This window comes from Diorhabda carinulata, chromosome 12, assembly GCF_026250575.1.
Source record: "Diorhabda carinulata isolate Delta chromosome 12, icDioCari1.1, whole genome shotgun sequence".
Lineage (NCBI taxonomy): Eukaryota > Metazoa > Arthropoda > Insecta > Coleoptera > Chrysomelidae > Diorhabda > Diorhabda carinulata.
This window is the reverse complement of record NC_079471.1, coordinates 7,284,165-7,297,308: the sequence shown is the minus strand read 5'-3', so window position 1 is coordinate 7,297,308 and position 13,144 is coordinate 7,284,165. Positions and strand designations below refer to the sequence as shown.

General features: G+C 33.3%; 1 protein-coding gene across 28 annotated transcripts in view; it reads right to left on the bottom strand.

Moving 5' to 3' along the window:
* LOC130899969 (disks large 1 tumor suppressor protein) overlaps window positions 1-13,144 on the bottom strand; it is a 1,257,949-nt gene that overhangs the window by 534,371 nt on the left and 710,434 nt on the right. The gene's annotated exons all lie outside the window — the stretch shown is intronic.

Sequence of the window (13,144 nt, the reverse complement as noted above, 5' to 3'; positions counted from 1 at the left end):
TACTAGCATTAATACAAAGAACTGTAAATAAAATAACAATAGCTATACGAGCTATGGAGAGGTCCATGTTAGAAGTGAAGCCATGTACTGCTTAGCAGATAAATCAAACGTATACAGTGAAAAAGTCACATATTTAAATTTTAGCTGGGCTGGGTATGTCGTCTCAGATAACAGATGGACAGATGGACGAAGAATACTAGAAGAGGGTCCCAGTAATAAATCATATAGAAATAGGGAAGGATCACCTAAGCGATGAATGGACGATTCGAAAAGGATAACTTCCAACTGGATCAAGATTCCAAATACCGAGCAAAATAGTTTAGGTTAAGAGAGGCTTAAATCTCGTAGTTGAAGAGACAAGTTTGCATGTCCGAAACGTAATTCGTGGATACTTCTCACCTCTTGGACTACTATCACCTTCAAACTCAAGAGGAAATTTCCCTATCTTTCTTTGCGGCAACTGGCGATGGCCTACCAAGAACTACGCGATAACTACCTAGTCTTCCTCGACGATTCCTGTTTTGCTTTAGAGTGCACTCAAACCACCCCTCACCACTTATTGGTGTTATGGGTTAATATTTCATCTAGTACCACATAGATTGTCAACGATCATTTTTATAGATAATCAATGCGTAGCTTAGCCGAGGGATTCCACACATTAACACATACGTGAAGAACCCATTAAAAATTTCCCAACTCTGCAGGGGAAAATATATCTATATCAGAACCATCAGAACTGATCCGAATCTCACTTAAAATATTCCTTACGTACTAACAAAACCAAACACAATGAGCATTTCTCTTTCTCTTGCTTGCGGAGTCCTTCTACAGCAGTATTAAGGTTCGCCACATAGGGTTTGTTCAAGAAGCTATTTGATCAAACACAATCAGAACGTTAGCCGCAAGAGCTCACATGTACACATTAGCCAAGCAACCCTAATAAAAAGATCCCAACAGAGATAGAAATTAAAAATTTCACCCAAAGATCATCGCGCTCTCTCACAACACCCTCTGCTCGTTTACCGAATTCAATTTTGTAAATTTTATGACAAGAGGCGCATAATTAGCTACGTAGACACTACTGGAATAGAAATTATACTGCGAAAATTGAAAAAGTGCATTTAAAGAGATGTCGTCCTTTGAAACATAACGTTAATGTTTCTATTTTTATGATATTCATGCGTCACGAAGAAAGATTTTTTTTGACTTACTCTTAGGCTGAAAGTTAAGATTTTTTCACTAAACTATAATAAAAAATGATGGTATTCAATAATTTGACGGATATAAACTTGGTTTGCAGTGTTTCAATTGATGAGAAATAAAATTTTTTATATCTTTGACGCAGGTAACACCAAGGAAGAAGTGTCATAAAAAATTTATTTATTTCGGTTGTTTCACAAAATCAAAAATATTTATGTCTGCTATGGGCACCCTTTATAGGACTATCAATTTTTGTTTTTATTACACATACGATACGTACTCGATTGAGTTGAAAACATAAACAATATACGAGAAAGTAAAAAATACAAATGCGGTGAATTGTTTTATTCAGAAGAAAGTATAAAATTAACTCGAAATTTGGATAGATATTGAGTTCGGAACTGCAGTGGGGTAACGTGCTATAGAAGTGGGCAAAGTCGCACTAGCGATGTCCTTTTTCTTCCGTTCCCAAGATCTACCAAATAAGTTTATCTTTGATACGACATACCTACTAATGATCGTGGAAAAATATAAACGAGTGGTGGGTGAATATTGAAAAGTATAGAGATTGGAAAAAACACTTCATTTTATAACTTGAGTGATTTATTTTTTCACAAAAGTAACGTTCTTCGGCTTTTTGCTTTTCTGAAGCCCTCTTATAAGGATTTGTAATCAATTTTTGCTGATAAATTCGTTTCGATAGAAAGTATTGCTAAACCAGATAGTCGGTACTTCCTTCATATTGTTTATTAAGTAGTTTTCAATGATTTCTGTGGATGCTTTATTTACAGGACATTCAAAGCGTCGACTTATTAAAGGTTGTGTGCAAGCCCAAACGATTTTAAATCGATACCAACGCACTGCAAGAGAGACAACATAAGAAGGATGTAGCTAAAGAGTGCAAAATGGAAGGAATTTATATCGAATTTATTTCTTTTGTTTATGGTTAATTACGATAATTCATCTTAGAGTTCCTAAAGAATCTTTAAGTGCCCTTTGTCTGTTAGTGTCTTATCACCTGCCACTCATATTCATATTGGTATATTATAGTAATGTTTTGAGTGATTTTTTGAGAAAATTTAGATTAACATTAGTACTAATTCATCTTCTACCTATAGAATTTTAACTTTTCTATTCATCGCAACTCCAACCTCAGGAATAAATAGCTAGTGGATATAAGAAGAGACAATTTCAAACCAAGTGATTACACAGTGATTTGTGAAAAACACTTTGAAGTTACTGTACTTGGGAATTTTAAGAAGCAGGAAAAGTTTCTGTTTTAGTTTTATTATTGTTGTAACCCACTGTGTATAATGAATATATTGAAAATAAGAATATCTTGTTATCTTATCCCTTCATTCTTCAAAATTCTTCTACCTATTGACCATTTCTATTATTATTTATGAATCAGGGTGTTTATATTACATACATATACCATTTCATTACATTTTCAAATTTCAAAATTAAGCGCGTAGTTTCTGGTTTAGAAAATGGCAAGATTTTATAGAAAATATAATTTACCTCTAGCGTTTATAATATAATAAAAATAATTAAAATATTGCTAGCCACCTATATAAATATTCAATCTAAAATTTGCATATGTTCAATACTATATTTTATAAAATATATAATATGCCATGACTTTGCCCTCTTTAGCTCTATCTTTATCTCCATCCCCTTTTTCTTATGTCGGAGCTCGAAACTACTTCTGAAAAGATAAGTGAGGCAGGTCCATACTCTTTAAAAGGTCGATGTTTCAAAGAGACCTGATAAAACAGTTGTGGCATTGTAAAATGTGCTGTTCGCCTTCTAATTTCTCTATTATCTTGTCGTTATTCACTTTGAGTTATTAGAAATGATAATGAAAGTGAAATCACTTCATGAACTCAAACGTTTGTTATCGTTGGTTAACATTGTTAGTTCTGTGTAGACTTAGTGAGAATGAGAGAATTGAAGATTATTACACCTATGTTTCTGAAAACAATTTCGGTAATAACACGCTAAAGTTTCCATAGGCAGTTTAATTAAATAAACGATAGACGGAATTACTATCTACCTATGGTAGATACACATGCTCTTAATCAGAGGTTTCATATTATCTTGAAAACGTCAAGTACATTTTGAACTTTGATAGATAGGAGAGTGGTTTGACGGAACAGTGACTTTTCACAGATTATCATTTTTGCTATAATGAACAGCCAACTGGAATAAATTCGTTAATAATTATGAAATAATGATGAACGCGCTTAAACACGAGGATTTATATTTTTAAATGCGAATTATTTTCAAAGGGAGTATACATTAACCAATTTTGTTACTTTAAATGCAGCCACCTTTATATTATTGATAACACCACTCAATAAGTCTTGTGACTCACGCAAAGATGGCGCTGTTATTGTCTGATCTACATGACGTTCTTGACAGAAAATAGTGACAGCCATTTAAGTGAAGTTACTTCTCTTATTTTCAAAACAATGGATGCCAAACAGTTTCTCATGTTAATTTATAATTGCTTCTTGATGAGAAAAATACTGTACAAGCTCAGCAATGGCTTCAAATAGTTATCTGGGACTCTGCTCCATCGAAAAGAACCATTTGGTATTGGTTTGCTGAATTTAAACGTAGTCGTACAGATACCGATGATGTTGAATGTTCTGGTCGTCCAATTGAGGTGGTTACTTCAGAAAACATAAAAAAATCCACTGATCAGTTATATTTAATCGTAAATTGAAATTGTGTGAGATGGCTGAGACCGTGAAGATATTAGAAGGCAATGTTTTTACAATTATACATGAACATTTGACTATGTAAGTGGGTACCACGTTTACTCACAGTCGATCAAAAACAACAACGTGTTGATAATTCAGAGTAGTGTTTAGTCATGTTTATATATAATCCAATTTTTTGCGTCCATATGTGACAATTGTTGGAACAATCACTTTACACTCATATGAGTGGGCAACAGCCGCTCAACTACATCCGAAGCGTCAAAGGCATAACAGTCAGCTGGAAAGGTTATGGCTTCAGTATTTTGGAATATGCATCGACTATCTCTAAAAGGAAGAGACAATCAATTGTGAATGGAGTTAAAGGATCGTTTGAATACAAAAATCAAGGAAAAACGGTCTCATATGTCTAAGAAAAAAACCACTGTTTCACCAAGACAATGCATCGATTCAAAGTTCAATGGCAAGGATGGTTAAATTGAATAATGTACACTTAGAAATGCTTCCTTATCCACCGCATAGTCCAGATCTGGCTCCTAGTCACTATTTTTGGCAAAAAAATGTGTTTTTCTTAGTTAGTCACACGACTTATTGAGTTATCTGTTATCTAACCACTGAATTTTAAACTATCACTTAACAAATTTATTTCAGTTACTATATGATACCTAATATCCTGATATTTTTAAGCAATTTACTGGCAAAGTTTCTTCCAACTCTAACATATCAGTATAGCCTCCATCTTCACTAGCATTAGAGTGGTTTTTGTTTCGCCGAAAAACTATTAAAAATAAGTAATTGGAATGTCACGTGAAACAGTAACTAGATTACGTGATTTTGAGTGGATTAAACTCTTTTAAAATAGGCGATAAAGCATTCCAGATGAGTCTAGCTGGGTCTTCCCTATACGTCAAAAACGACTATAATTTTGAAGACATATGTACGGCAAATTTCACATAAATATTTATGTTCAAAATCCTTATATTTGGTCAACAAGAAGGTGCCTAAAATGGTCTTAGTTTCCTAATTTATACTAAAAAGAAAGTGACAAAAGAAAACTGGTAATTTTCCAATGGTAATGAGTAGAAATGTATGAATTCCAATTAAAATATTTTACAGCATCCATAGCTACATTCCGTTTGTATTAATTAGCATACCAAAACGTCAAAGCTTTTTGATCCCATTATAAATCCTCTACTCAATCGTATGCAGTTTTTACAAGTTATAAATCGCAATATCCACTTTGCCGTCAAACAAAATTGAACTTATGATGAAATTCTGTTTTACTAGCATTCGTTTCCACGAAAAATTAAACAAAATGCATCCATAGAAGCAGCTATAGCTGTATTGACTGAGCCCAATTTCGTTGAATGCATCGAGTATTAAAAATTACTTTTGCTGCTCGCTAATTCCTTACCATTAATTTGTTTTTTATGCTCTAGACACAAGTTCTCAGTTTATGAAATTGAAAATTGCAATTGAAATAATTATATGGATAAATTGAATAGAATATAACACGAAGCTCTTAATGTGAGCTGATTTTATTTTTGTAATGTTTAAAACAAATTATAATTGACAATCCATCTTGACGCTTGATGAAAATTTTGTAATTACCCTTAAAAGATCCTTAAATAAGATGGCGACGTCTGCCTAAAAGTTAGTAGCATCCTAATGAAGCTTGAAATTAAAGAGGAAGGAAGTTTTCGATGCATTTTGAAACTTTATATCTATTTTGTGAGTACCTCTCGCAAAACATTGTTAGACACGACACCGATACAGATTTCTAGAAATAATTTTGCAGTAAATGAATAATTTCATCCTTCATAATATTAATAACAAATGAAATACTACGATAGAAAAGATAGTAATGTTATGAACTCGACCACTTACATGGACCGTGAAGCCGGTCCTGTCCGATTTTGTTAAACGATGCTAAAATTTGGTTAATATGGCATTTCTTTGTAAAGTTTTTAGATATTATTCACATCGTGCTGTGACTGTATTTATAGATAAAATTCCTTCGAGGGCCTTTTTGTTTATTTACAGTACTCTAGAGATCTCAAGAATCCGAATTATAAAAAGCCGTTTGATATACATAAGCAATAGCTTAGCAGCCAAAGTCAGTAAATAATTTGATGTCATAGTTAACATATCGGAATAGTAAAAAGAAAAGTTAGTTTAGTGGATAGTTTAGTGATTAGTGAATAGTTTAATATATTTGGTGTTAACTAATAAATAAATTACCTGGGTAAGATGAACCGCGTGTATAAGTTAACCTCACCATTAAAAATATGTTCAAATATTTGTCCGAAAAATACGCACAAAAGCAGGATAATAACTTTATTTTTACAATTATTCAGTTATTACAATATAGTCTCCTTCAAAGTACTCTCCCTGAGACAAGATACAAGTTCCACTGTTTAGAACATGAGCTGAAACTCTTCAGTTGTGATGCTGTTCAATTGTCGTGTCGTCGTTTTGACATTGGTGGCTTCTACATCTCTCAAGTGCCGCTTCCGAAGTACCATTTTGCATTTCGGGAACGAGAAGAAGTCACAAGGGGCTTAATTGGGTGAATAAGGCGGGTGGTCTCTCACGGTGATTGAGCTTCGGGCCAAAAATCACCCACAACGAGCAACGTGTGAGCAGGCGTATTGTGATGATGATGGATCCATCTGCCCTTTTGTGCTAAGTTGGGTCATACTCGGGCGACACGAACTCTTAGACGCCTCAAAACTTCAGCGCTGAGAAGGACAGATTCCTTGTGAACAATGTCATCAGAAACGAAGAAAACAATCAACATTTTCTTCTTATTGGATCTGGATCTTCGAGGTTTTTTTGTACGCGGTTTTCCTGCTAGCTTCCAACCCTTAATTTGTGATTTTAACTCCACATCGAATTCGTATAACCAGGACTCTTCTCCAGTGATAACTCGGTTGAGAGAGTTCCTTCTTTACTCTGATTTCAACCCTCTTAGCTCTATTTTCTATAATCAGGAAATTCGGTATGATTTTCACACAATTTCTTTATTGCAAGTTTTTATGTTAGCATTCGTAAACGATTGTTTTGTTGATTGATAGCTCGTCAGCCATTATCCTGACTGTTAATCTACGGTCTTTGAGAACACAAGCACGAACTCTTGCATATTTCATTATCAGAACTCGAGGTTTACGGGTGTCCAGTCAGAGTCTCATTTTACTTCTTCTCGACCTTTTCGAAAACTTTTAACCACTTGTTCACGTTTGGTTTCTTCTGAGAATTCTCTCCATAAACATCTTTCAAACACTTTCTACAATCAGAGATAATTTCATGCTGTCCACATGTGAAAAGGGTCACTTTCAACAAGCAGTCGATCTTTCCTACTTAGACACAAAGTGCTCTGTCTTAAACTAAGCGTTGATGAGATTGGCTACAGTAGCAGTGCAAACTTAGTTATTCTCCAACTTTTATACGTATGTATAATAAGAAATAAATAAGAAGGAAATTAGAGTAATAAAAGCAATGATAAATGATAATAATAATAATGGTAGGAATATTATCAAAGATCCTAACCAGCAGGTCCAGCAATTGCAGAAAGTGTAAGCTAACATTAGAAACTATTCACCATATAACTTGCAGTTAATACTGACTGGCATATTTAAGTGTGCAGCATCATTCACCAGAAATGGGTCAAAAAGTTAGGTTTTCTCAATACTTATATATCGTATTAGAAGTACTAGCCACAGAAGGTGCTCGAAAACGGCTAATTTTTGACACTACTACTAAAAGTTCATTACCATGGATACAGAGATACAGAGATTCAGTCCGTCTTGGTGACGGAGCCATACCAAACACTCACAACATTCTAAACAAACATCAGGAGAAATTGGCGGATCTCCCAATTTGGATTAAACAGATTTGGCGTAGCGAAAATGTGTAAATCATCATCACCCACTTATTATGTCAGCAACCGTCATCGTTTCTAAAACTCTCTAGGATAACTGCCAAACTGAGATTACCAAAAAACATCTTCACTGACATCCAATAGGCTGAGATATTGATTTTTTTCGATAACTGTTAAAAACTAGACATATCTGCATCTCTATTGACGCGTAAAATTTTTTTTCAGTTCCAAAATAAATATGAGATATTACTTTTTGGAGGATTTATTTTTAATAGGGTCAATTATTGGAATAGTAACTTTTGAGGTTGTATGAAAAAATGTGAAAACAAAAGTTGTCTACCGATAACTTTGGTATTCAACGTTTTTCCATCGATATAAACCGTGTTTTACCCTTGAAAACTCTCCCCCTTCCACTTCACGACCTCATATCGCTCGTAAATTATTTTTCTTCCGATTTTTCTTATATTCTTTTCCTTTTCCAATGAGTTTCATTCTACTATTTTTTTTTGTTCCAAAAATTATCGACCTTGGTCTAATAGTTCTTCACATTTCTTCAATTTTTTTTATCAAAGATAACATTTTCGGTATTTTATAAGTGAATATAGCAAACCAACATAAACTGAGATGGAACTATAATTTGGGCTCGGGTACATCATTGGTCAACTGATTGAGGATTCTAACAGAACGAGATTCAGATAAGAATTTCCAGATCGAAATTCGGATCACAATTTCAATTTTTGGTTGGGAAATTTCAAATTTGAAACATGTCCTACGTAAACTTTTGATAGGGAAAGAAGGATCATATCATAGGATTAGTTTCTGAACATTCTGATCAAGATCGGGTTGATCCGATTATAGTTTCCGAAAAGTCTGGCTCTTTGGCACTATTTTTTTTTTTCAATTATCTTGATTACACCCAAAATCCAATTGCTTGGTTTGGTTAACATGCAGGTACAAGTAATTGATCTAGCTTTCTCATTTTTTACTAAATTTTGCTTTAAAAAAATCGAGGATCAACTTATAGCCAGATTTTGACCATTTTATATAGGGCCTTTAGCCGTATTTTTGTCGTGTAATTTTGAATGTTACTTTTGTGATAACAGTGAAACACTGTGTCGTGTACATCAACAATTAATTCAATAAAAACACTTTTCCATGATTGAAATTGTACGAGAAAGTACTTATATAAGAAAATAAGATATTTTCAAAAACTAAAAGATAAAATAATGTGGTACAAAACCTCTAGATGACAGCTGCGACTGGAAATACATTTTACGAATATAAAAGATAAAAATCCGATTGAGGGTATTGGTCGAAAAATCCTTGACAAATGGCCTCGTTCCATTTCTATGGGATCCCGGACAAATTGAGCAAAGTTTTTATGAAAACATTTTTATTTCGAAATGAGAAATATCGATATTTGCTATAACCACGGGGATAATATGGAACAATATCAGTTGATGAAAACATAACGCTTAGCTTGATGGTAAATATTCTTTTGGAAGAAAACTAAGAAATTCATCAAGAATGTGTACATAGATTTATAATAAGCCTGTGTGCATTCGCTGTATGTATGTTTCTTTGAAATTATTGAGAATTATGTTTACGTTGGATGCTCCCTTTTTCTCTAACCTACTTTTCTTTTTCTCTAACCTACTTTTATAGCTTGCCAAATCCTTTTTGTCAATCTACCGCAATTCATTATACAAGGATGCGTCACACCAATTGTCTTTTATTGTTATTAGTATATGATCTATGTTTACTTCTTCATTTTAATTTTATCTCGTATTCGACTCTTCCTGATGATAAATTTGCCTCTGCGTAAATTTCTGTATTTCACATTTAAGTGGATTTATCACTTTCAGTACCGAGCATATAAAAATTTGAAAAAATGTGATTCATTTCATAATATAATTTCATTCCACTTCTCCGACTTCCTTAACCCGTATGAAAAATACGTCTTCTCGATATCTACGAAGTGGAAACAAAAAAAAGTCGTGTGCGGCCAAATCTGGTTATTACGGTGAATTTGGCAGCAGTTCGTGGCCCAATTTGGTCATTGTGAGTTTAGAGGTGTGAGATGGTGCGGCATTATGGTGAAAGAGCAATGTTTTCTTCGCCAGATGAGGCCGTTTTTTCTTCATTTCGACATAGTATCGTCCTAATAATTTGGCACATTACAGCTCTGTGATAGTTTCGTCCTTCTCTAAGTAGTCTATACAGATCACACCTGAGAATCCCAGAAAACCAACCGACAAGACAGTCTTCGCCTTATTTGGATCAAGTTCGTTTGCAGTTTCCATTGTTCCTTGGTCTCTGATGTATACAAGTAGATCCATTTTTTGGCGACTCAAACGAAACGATGAAGAATTATCTCAAGATAGCTTTTGTTACCAAAGTGATCAAATCCGGTAGCCATCACGCCGATAGTTTTCTTATTCCCAAAATTTCGACAGTACTATGAGAATTTACAGCACGAAGTACTTATCAGGCTGACCTCTGACTGACTATTGTGCTGATTCTTATACTTATCCTCACTTCTTGATTTCTATTGCGCTCCATGTCAACATTTAAATAAAGATTCGAAACCATCCACTTGATTCAATTGTATTCCTTCAGTGAGATTATGTTTTTAATATCAATTTTTAGCAAACAATTTTGAATCTTCAGTAAAAACACATGAAAACTTTCCATTGAGTTCTTCATTTCTTCATCATGTTTGTACACCTTTCACTGTGAGTTTAGGTAAAGAAGAACAGTGTATAATAAATAAATTCGATAAATAAAGCGTATATACGCTTCAAGGAGGAATGTCACGTCTAAAATTTTAACGTCGTTTTTCTATTTGCAATGATTATTCAAGAGATGCCTAAACAAGTTGGGATAAACATAGAGGTGAGGTTCAGTAGCAATCTCAAAATATTTCAATCGAGTGGTTTTATAATTTTGTTAACTTCATAACTTTAAATGCCGTTCCAACATCTTCCTTTCCATAATCTATGAATCTACTTTTGAACCGTAACATATTTTCAAGATGTGGGTGTAGATCAATAACGGAAACAGTAGTCCATTTTTCGTGAATAATAAAATTAATGTTATTATGATTATAACCCGACTTGCTTTTTAACTTAGAAGCCTACGGTATAAATCCATGACCTCATCCCACTAAGATGTGTAGCCGCTGTCCCCTCAACACTAATTTTCGTAGATATTCGTTATTGTGATCAATCTTTTTGAAGAATTCGAGACTAAAGGATGTTCAATACATATTCAATCTTTCCAATATCTTTGTCTTGCTTGATAATATTTGTCACTGTGGTCTGGTTAATACCAACTGGTCTTCCAATTTTTTCCTACTTTTGGTCAAGGGATATTGTGTGTCAACATAAATACATTATACACTATTTTATCACTTGTACATTCAAATTCTTATTTTTTTGTTTGTACTTCTTGTAATACTTTGTAAATTATAGAGTTTCCTCGTTTCCTGGATGTTTGTCAATTCAACTCAAATTTCTGTTAGAAGTAAATTTAGCCATATTTGATTTGTGGCAACACTTTCAATTACTTTTTTAATGTCTTTAAGCATGAGATTAGGTTTGTTATGTTTGTTATTTGTTGTGGTACCCATGTCTTTCCATAGAATTTCATAATTTTCATAGTTTTCGGACGTTTTGCTTGGCAGTTTGATCATAATTTCAACTCACCCGTTGCCTGGATGTTTGTCATTTTAACTCTAGTTTCTATTTGCTACTAATTTTGTCATATATGATTTCTGGCAACGTTGTCAATTACTTTTGGAATGTCTTTACTCACGAGGTCATCTTGTTTTTGGATTTTTTATCTGTATATCTATCTTCTTCTCTGAAAGCCAGTTTAAGATTGCAACTCAATGGATTTCCTATTATTTTTCCTTGATGAGTTCTCTGAGATATTTTCTTGAAATTTCTTAACAGTTATTCAGCCTATTTAGCACTTCTTCTATTGATCACTGTAACATTTCTGTGAAATTACTGTCGTAACTCACTGTCATGTTTTTTATCAGTTTTTCAATACATTACATACTCGATAATCCGAACATTCGATAATCCGAATTCTTCAGTAGTCGGAACAAGCATTTTCAATACATTGGATACTCTCTAATCCAAATTTCATAGTACTCAATAATCCGAATCTGTATTTTAGGCCTATTTCCTATAGAAATTATGACTAGATGTTCAGGGATTTCCACAATTACCCTTCTGTTTATATCTGGGACTCACATTAAAGAGGTTTGCAGCATTTTCACTGCTTTTGTACGCTTTTGAGCAGTGATATTTACATACTTTGCTGGGATGTTTGTAAAGCCATTTTAAGTGATATAAGTGAGCTTTTATTTTGATATTTGCTTAATTAAAAATACCCCCCATAAGAAAACACAAGACCATAAAACAAAAAAGTGAAATTATTGACCTAACCTAACCTAACAAGGGAGAACGTGGAAAAGTGTTGTCCGCTGAGTATGGAGCTGGAAGATCTACAATCTGTGACATAAAACAGAAAAAGTCTGAAATCGACAGGTAGGATTAATTTTAAAACAATTTTAGTGCTTTTCTTTGTATAACTGGGTCCTAAAAATTTGCATACGATCTAAAAATGAATTTTATTCTTTTGAGCAGTCAGATTGACAAGAATAATCATTGATATAACACTCTGTGACCACTAAATCAACATCTGTCCAATATTTTATCATAAAATATTGTATTAAGATATTAGTGGCCCTAAAGTACTCTGCTCAAAGATGTGTAAAACCAGCGAAAATTACAAATTACTTTAGAAATTAATACATACCATATTCTGACTTTTTTATACATATATTTTTCAGTGTTACTTATTCGTAATTATTGTTTTTTTTGTGTTTCATAATAAAGATTTTGATTAAAAACAACTGATTCGGTAATCCGAATTATTTGTTAATCCGAATCGCCTTGGTTGGGTTCTCAACACCCTACTCCTTTGGGTTCTAATTCTTCTTTTCTTACAATAAGATGACGAAAAATTGTATCTCGATAATCCTTCTTATTTTGTGTAATATTCATTATTTTTAGTAAATTAACGACCTCGAATAAAAGTTTCTGATTCGTTTTACAGTATTTTCAGTTTTGCTTCGAAATATATTCTTTCCGTTCCCATATTTTTAGTTTTATTTGTTCTTATATACCTTCATACCACCATCTTCAGTTTTTTGGTGTGACTAATTATAGATGTAAATTGGCTCCACATCGTTTCAATCGATATTTCCATTGACTTTTATGATTTTCGAACATAGATCGTCTTTAATGAATTCTAATATAGAATC